At 46.1% G+C, this 6946-nt stretch overlaps 1 non-coding gene across 1 annotated transcript; it reads right to left on the reverse strand.

Moving 5' to 3' along the window:
- Positions 1–1243: 1243 nt before the first annotated feature.
- LOC138693870 (5S ribosomal RNA) lies at positions 1244–1362 on the reverse strand. The gene has a single exon (XR_011330556.1). It is a non-coding gene; the product is annotated as a 5S ribosomal RNA (ribosomal RNA).
- Between the last annotated feature and the right edge of the window lie 5584 nt (positions 1363–6946).

Raw genomic sequence — 6946 nt, forward strand, 5'->3', positions numbered from 1 at the left:
TGTAATTCTTAATGGTACCCTGTTACTATAAAATTGATTTTATACATATGTGTTTATTTTTTTCATTCACAATTAGAAGCTATTTCAACAGGGCTACTGTAGAAAATGTGCTAACTTCACTAGTAAAGTTTAGTTTACACGTTTGTAAAATTACTCCTTCGTTGTGAAACAAACATATCACTTGTAAAGAGCGCAAAATTTCATTCGTAAAGATTTGATTTCCTTTGTACAGTCCACCTTTACAAACAAAGATTGTGAAACAGAAGTTTACAAACAGAGTTCACAATTTCCAAAGATTGTAAACTTTGTGAAACACCCCACTGGTGAATCAGCACGCCGAGCTCGATCGAAATACAACCAGTTACTATTATTTCCCTATCGTTTTTTGACATTTGATTCCGCGTCCTACCTCTTTCATTCGTTACTAACCAACAACGCCAATAGCAGAAGGTAACGCAAAAACAGTCACCGGTTCCCCGATGCATGGCTTTCTCTCTCAATGTCAACTGAGAGTTAAAAATATTCATTATAATATGCACTTTCCACTCACTCCTCAGAATGTCTTCTTTATTTTTATTTATTTATTTTTTAAGATATGTGAGCTACGTACTGTATGTCTGATGTTTTGCCATCGTACATTCAAATATTTATATTCACTGTACAGTACAGCGAACTGTTTATACTTACTGTACATGCTATAACTACTTCTCCCAACTCCGCTATTGCTATATTTCCTAAACTAAACGCTGATATTGAAATAACGCCTGGTCTGATAATGCAGTCTGTTTAAATTTCTACCGACCAAGTTCTGCCCTTCATCATGGGAAAACAACGAGCTTCTTTAAAGGATACAACTACTAGGACAGAGATATTTTCATTATGGAATTTGTACTACCCACTGAAATGTAGTAACTAATGGGATTTTAATTAGCCATATATGTACAGTATATTACATTCTTTACCTAAAATGTCTCTAACTTCTAGGGAGAGCGCGAGGTACGTTCACAATCCCCTGAATACATATTCCCTTCTTCGAGAAAACGCAGAGAAGTGAACCGTCTCATATGAATATGCTACCAGTCATAAGTTTCAATACGGAGCTGCAAGTACTTAAGAATTATCAATTACTCTACAATTATGCAGCGGCGTCATCATCCAAGCTATAGCTGGAATAGGGAAGGGAACATAATATCCCATAAGTCTTATTAGAACACGCTGGAAATAGTGACGTAAAAAAAAAAATCGCCAACGGCACGTGGTGTTCCCAAGCGGTCACCCATCCAAGTACTGACCACGCCCAATGTTGCTTGACTTCGGTGATCGGACGAGAACCGGTATTTTCAACATGGTATGGCCGTTGCCGATGAAACTGCGTAATCTGTAGGCACTTGAGGACGATGGGATTGGGGTGCACTCGATAAAACCTGCACTCGCTCACACACACACGTAAACTGCCTGCTTAGACTCTGTACCTAAATTACCAAGCTCGTTGGATGTCATTGGGATAGATGATAAATCTATCTATCAACGGCAGTTTGGTTACGTTTCAACGTCACACACTGCTGGATTGACACGGGATTAATAAAACAGCTAGTCGGCATTCTAAGTTAAGCCACAGGTGGATTGTTGTTCAACAGCGGAGCCTCCTTTCAACCACATGGTTGTGGAACTGTAGTCGGATTTTCGACATCATTTTCATGCCATACTACGGAACTTCACACAAACTTCAATTCACTTCTTGCACCGGCGGCTACTACGAATGGACTGAAGCTCGCTACTGACTAGGGGGGGGGGGGACATTTGTCTCTTGATGGATTACGTGACAGATATATAAAGTATCAGTCGTATGTTATGAACCCGAGTTTCAATAAAGATAGATTACCCGTATGTCCACAGATTCTCAGTAGTGGCCTGCGGAAGGATTATGCCCGCGGTCGACAAGTTACCTTCTAAGTTGTTTTCCCTCAACAATTAATGCTGCCAAGTGAGTAGGAATGACACCGCGCTCTCATATAAGTCGTACGAAACTATTAAGGAAACGAATTTGCCTCGTGGATCCAAGTCTCCCATGGACTGCCTATAATGTATTATCTATCCTAGAAGTGTTATCGGGGTGATTATTTAAATTTTCACTCGGTGGGAACCGCTGTTGTTCTTCATTCATCTACTCTGTTATGAATAACTTGTGGCCCTTAAAAGGGCCGGTTGCTGATTCCCTAGCAAGCACTCCCGCTTACTTGGAACTAGTGTATTTTGTGACGGCCTTGGTCCCTTCACTGACGGCGTGCTTGGCCAGCTCACCGGGTAGCAGGAGACGGACGGCTGTCTGGATCTCCCGACTGGTGATGGTCGACCGCTTGTTGTAATGCGCGAGCCGCGAAGCTTCCGCGGCGATGCGCTCGAAGATGTCGTTAACGAAGCTGTTCATGATGCTCATAGCCTTTGAACTGATTCCCGTGTCTGGGTGAACTTGTTTCAGAACCTTGTAGATGTAAATGGCGTAGCTCTCCTTCCTCTTGCGCTTCTTCTTCTTATCGCCCTTCGAAATATTCTTCTGGGCCTTGCCGGCCTTCTTGGCAGCCTTTCCGGAAGCTTTGGGGGGCATGGTGCTCGTCTGATGATGAGCCGCGAACGAATGAATGGGGACGAAGAAAGAATGAATGATGTTTAAAATGGCAGGCAGGGTAAGCATCCCATGCCTCCATTGGTTCCTCGACAAGCAATTCTCTAACTTTAGATCGAGGTACCCAGCTATAAGCCGTTTGCCCTCTCATCTAACAGTAGTGTATTTCCCCTGTGAATGATTTTATGAACATGTACACGTTATCAGTTGAATTGTGAATGAAATGAATGAAGTGAAGTGAGCACCATGCCTCGCAGATGTTAATGAGAGGTGGAGAGTCCAGTGCTCTGGTCAGTTCTGTCCTAGTCACGTTTTTGTAGTGGCGCTAGGGAAACTCGTAACCTGTTACCAACAAAGTGGTGGGCTACTCGTTTCCGTAGAAGCCGTCTGGCTGCCTGGTTGGCTGTGGCAAGTGTCGTGTGTCGTTTCGTAGGGTTTGTGTCAGTAGTGAGTAAAGAAATAGTGAATGTCACTATTTCGTCCTGTAGTCTGTTTAGTTGCCGGTCAATGTAGGATTCTATTTTCTGCATAGCAGAACGTAGAACCCCCTCGACCAGCTGTTCCGTAGTTGTTTTTTCTGTCTGTGGATCGTCTGTAGTGTTTGTCTTGGTTGTCGTTGTCTTAGCTGCATCCGCATAAGACAATTCGGGTTTGGGAAGTGTTGGGTTGAAAACGGACTGTGATGGTTTGGGTATAGGTTTCGGTATTGGTTTGTGGGTGTCTATGGGGACGTGCGTGGGATCGGTGGAGGTTATGAGATTAGTCCTTGGATATTTTGGACAGCGAGCTTGGCCCGTATAATGGGTGTCGCTGTTGCACGTGGCGCAATACCTAATCTGGGATAGGCGGTTGTGGTTGCACAGGTCGGGATTTTTGCCGCACTTAAAACAAGTCTTGGGCTTGTCGCAGTTTGTCCTTGTATGGCCGTATTGTGCACAGTTAAGGCACGGTCGGTGGAAGATTGTCTCGTGTGATGGCTCTACTCTGTAGTACCGTCCTGCAAGTTTAATTCCTTCTAGTAATTTGTCTGCTGTGGTGATGTCATTTGTGAAAATTCTAACTAAGTTGGTGGGTTTGTCTGTCTGTGCGGAGATAATTCTCTTAATGCGTGTGATGCCTGGATGTGTTACAGCCAGGATCTGCATTAGTTCGTCCTCAGAGATCAGCGTGTCGACATTTTTCATGACGACACTGATCTCTTTATTTCGGGTCTGTTTCTGTCTTGATTCACTAGGCGTAATGTTGATTTCTGCGGACGGACCGAAGTTGTACAGGGGAATTGCCCTAGCGAACTTCTCCGCGTCGTCAATCGTGGCGAATGTGAGTGTAGTTGTCTTGGTAGTGTGTGCCCAGAACTGTCGTGGAGTTTGAATGTCGAGTCGGTACTGTTTCATTAGTCGCTCTATGTGTAGTGGGTTGTTGCCGTTTTTTGTGTGGTTCAGTATTTTCAGTACTGTCCTTGTCTTGGTTCCTTGTGCGGTGTTAGGAGGAGTGGGAGAAGTGGGGCTTGCCGGAGTCGAACCGGATACTTTTGTGGGAATTGGTTTGCGCCTGTTGGACCGCTTCCCTTCTGAGGATTCGTGAGACGACGCCTCAGAGCTGGGAGGTGGTCCGTTGGGAGACTTCTCTGCTGTGGGTTTAGGGACAGGAGACCTCTCTGCTCTAGGTTTTGGAGCCGGCCCTTCTGAGGGCCCCTCTTGTGGAATGGAAGTAACCTCTGCCTCTTCCTCAGAAGAAGAAGAAGAAGAAGATTCACTGTCCAATAGAGAGGGGGGTGGGGTGGAGGAGGGATGGGATGGGTGGCCTGGTAGTTTCCAAGGTCCGAGGAGAGTGGCGGTTGGTGGAGTTTGGTATCGGGCGTGCTTCCCGAATTGTCGTGGATGCATTAAAGTCATCTGCCGTAAGTTTTCTCGGGAGGAAAAAACGTAGGCTCTCGTGGTTTTGTTTAAAGTCAAGGTCGTTGTGGGTTTCCGTGGAGTCACTGCGTCCAGTAGGTCGGGGTCAGCGTTTGTGATCACTACTGCTCTATTAGCAGTGATCGGTGCCATGGTCTTTAGTGTATGTAAGTCGTCGATCGTCTTGGTTGGTGAAGCGCTGGACTTACCAAATGATGATGGTTGTGGTGGTGATGTTGCTTCCGGAGAGACAGGTTTTGCGGCGGCCGTCGGTTTCACCGTCTTCCGCCTCGTCTTCCGCTTCCCCGGTGGCTGGCCTCCGTCCGGCCGAGACTTGTCGACACAAGGCGGCGGCCGGCTCCCGCTGTTCATCTTCGTTGGTTGTAAGCTGGCGACTTTTACCAGTGAGTGTCTTGCTAGATTCAGCTCCCTCTTGAACTGATGATGAGCCCGGAGGGAGAAAAATATTTAAGTCGCAGGGACAATGCCGTACTGCCTTCCCAGTGCGAGCCAATAGAAACAGCGCAAACGTTTGTGACTTTACGATTGGTCCGCTGTCGATTATTGACGTTGGCGTAAAAGTGAAGGTTACCGTGGGCAGATGTCAAAGACGCTATACAGAGATACGAGACGCGACGATGGGACAAATTCATTCAGAAAGTCGACAAAGACAGACTAAACGCTCCCAAGCGATTTTGGGAAACCATAAAGCGTATTAGGGGCAAGTACCAATATACTTCCCACCCATTACGCAACAGACAACAAACGATTATTGACACACCAGGCAAACTGGAAGCCTTCCGACAGTTTCTATCCAACACGCACACAACACCTATACATCCAGATTTCGACCAAGATCATTACCATTTCATCACAGATCATATCAATAACCATCATATCCTCTATAATCCACTCCCAGCACCAGCACCACGATCAACCGACGACCCCATCATTGATGACATCACCATACTAGACATCTCACTTGCCCTCCAAACATGCAAGAACTCAGCACCAGGACCTGATGGTATCACATACCAAACACTTAAACAACTCCCGCCGACAGCCCTTAATTTTCTTGCTGGTCTTTTCACCCTCTCTTTGAAACTTGGACACGCTCCGACACGCTGGAGACATTCACACATACTTCTATTTCCAAAACCTGGTAAAGACGCCTCAGACCCCGCAAACTACCGACCCATAAGCCTCACCCCGACTATTGCCAAGTTAATGGAGAAAGTACTCGTTTCACGCTTGCAGGTTTACCTGCGCGACCGAAATATGATTCCCGATTCTCAGGCGGGCTTCAGACCGGGAGTCCAGCCGACTGATCAGCTGATACGGGTACTTACCCCCATTGAGGAGGCCTACTCTAAACGACATTACTCAATCTTGGTAGCGCTCGACGCCAGACGAGCCTTTGACACAGTATGGCTGGACGCCTTGCGATATAAATTAACAAACATGCAATTTCCGCACGAAATAACACGCTGGATCTCCAGCTTCCTGAATAACCGATCTGGCCAGGTTCGTCTTGGCAGACAAGATCTGTCCCGCACCTTCCAAATCGAAGCAGGAGTTCCCCAGGGCAGCGTGATTTCCCCCCTGCTCTATAACATATATGTATCTGACATCCCTCAACCCAACAACAATCAAGTGGGCCTGGCACAGTTTGCTGACGATGTTGCTTTCTGGGCCACCCATCCCCGCTTACGATCCGCCAGGGTACTAATAGACAACGCCCTGAGACAGTACACTGAGTGGGCCAACACCTGGAGAATTACCATCAACACCGAAAAAACCCAAACCTGTGTCTTCCGCCCCTCTTTAAAATCACGAATCACAAACAGACAACACATTACAATCGGACAAGCATTAATACCACTCCAACACAAAGTAACATATCTAGGCATTCCACTCACATCAAAACTCTCTTGGACTACAATAGCGCAAACAATATGGGACAAATACAACAAAGCCACTAAAGCAGTAAGCTACCTAAGCGGCATTAGACGACAAGGCTGCCACGCCAACACATTACTACACCTATATAAAGCACTGGTTCGATCCCAGTGCACCTACTCCTCCTACTTTCTATTGCAATCTTCACCCTCAACACAAAAGAAATTTGAGTCCCGTGAAAGGAAATTATTGCGCCAGATATTTCGACTACCCAAACATACCAGAAACGACACAGTATACATCCACACCAAAACGAAACCACTCTCCACACACCTAATCCGAACAGTCACTAAATACACACACTTCGCACTACGTCGCTCATACACACAACATATGTTTAACAATCCTCCACACACCAACAAGAACACAACCATTGAAAAACTCCTACAAGCCTATCAAGATCACTTCAATCCACAAAATAACCATTAAACTCTCCCCCCCTCTCTCCCTCTCTACAACACCCCTCGTC

This window comes from Periplaneta americana, unplaced genomic scaffold, assembly GCF_040183065.1.
Source record: "Periplaneta americana isolate PAMFEO1 unplaced genomic scaffold, P.americana_PAMFEO1_priV1 scaffold_24, whole genome shotgun sequence".
Classification (NCBI taxonomy): Eukaryota; Metazoa; Arthropoda; class Insecta; order Blattodea; family Blattidae; genus Periplaneta; species Periplaneta americana.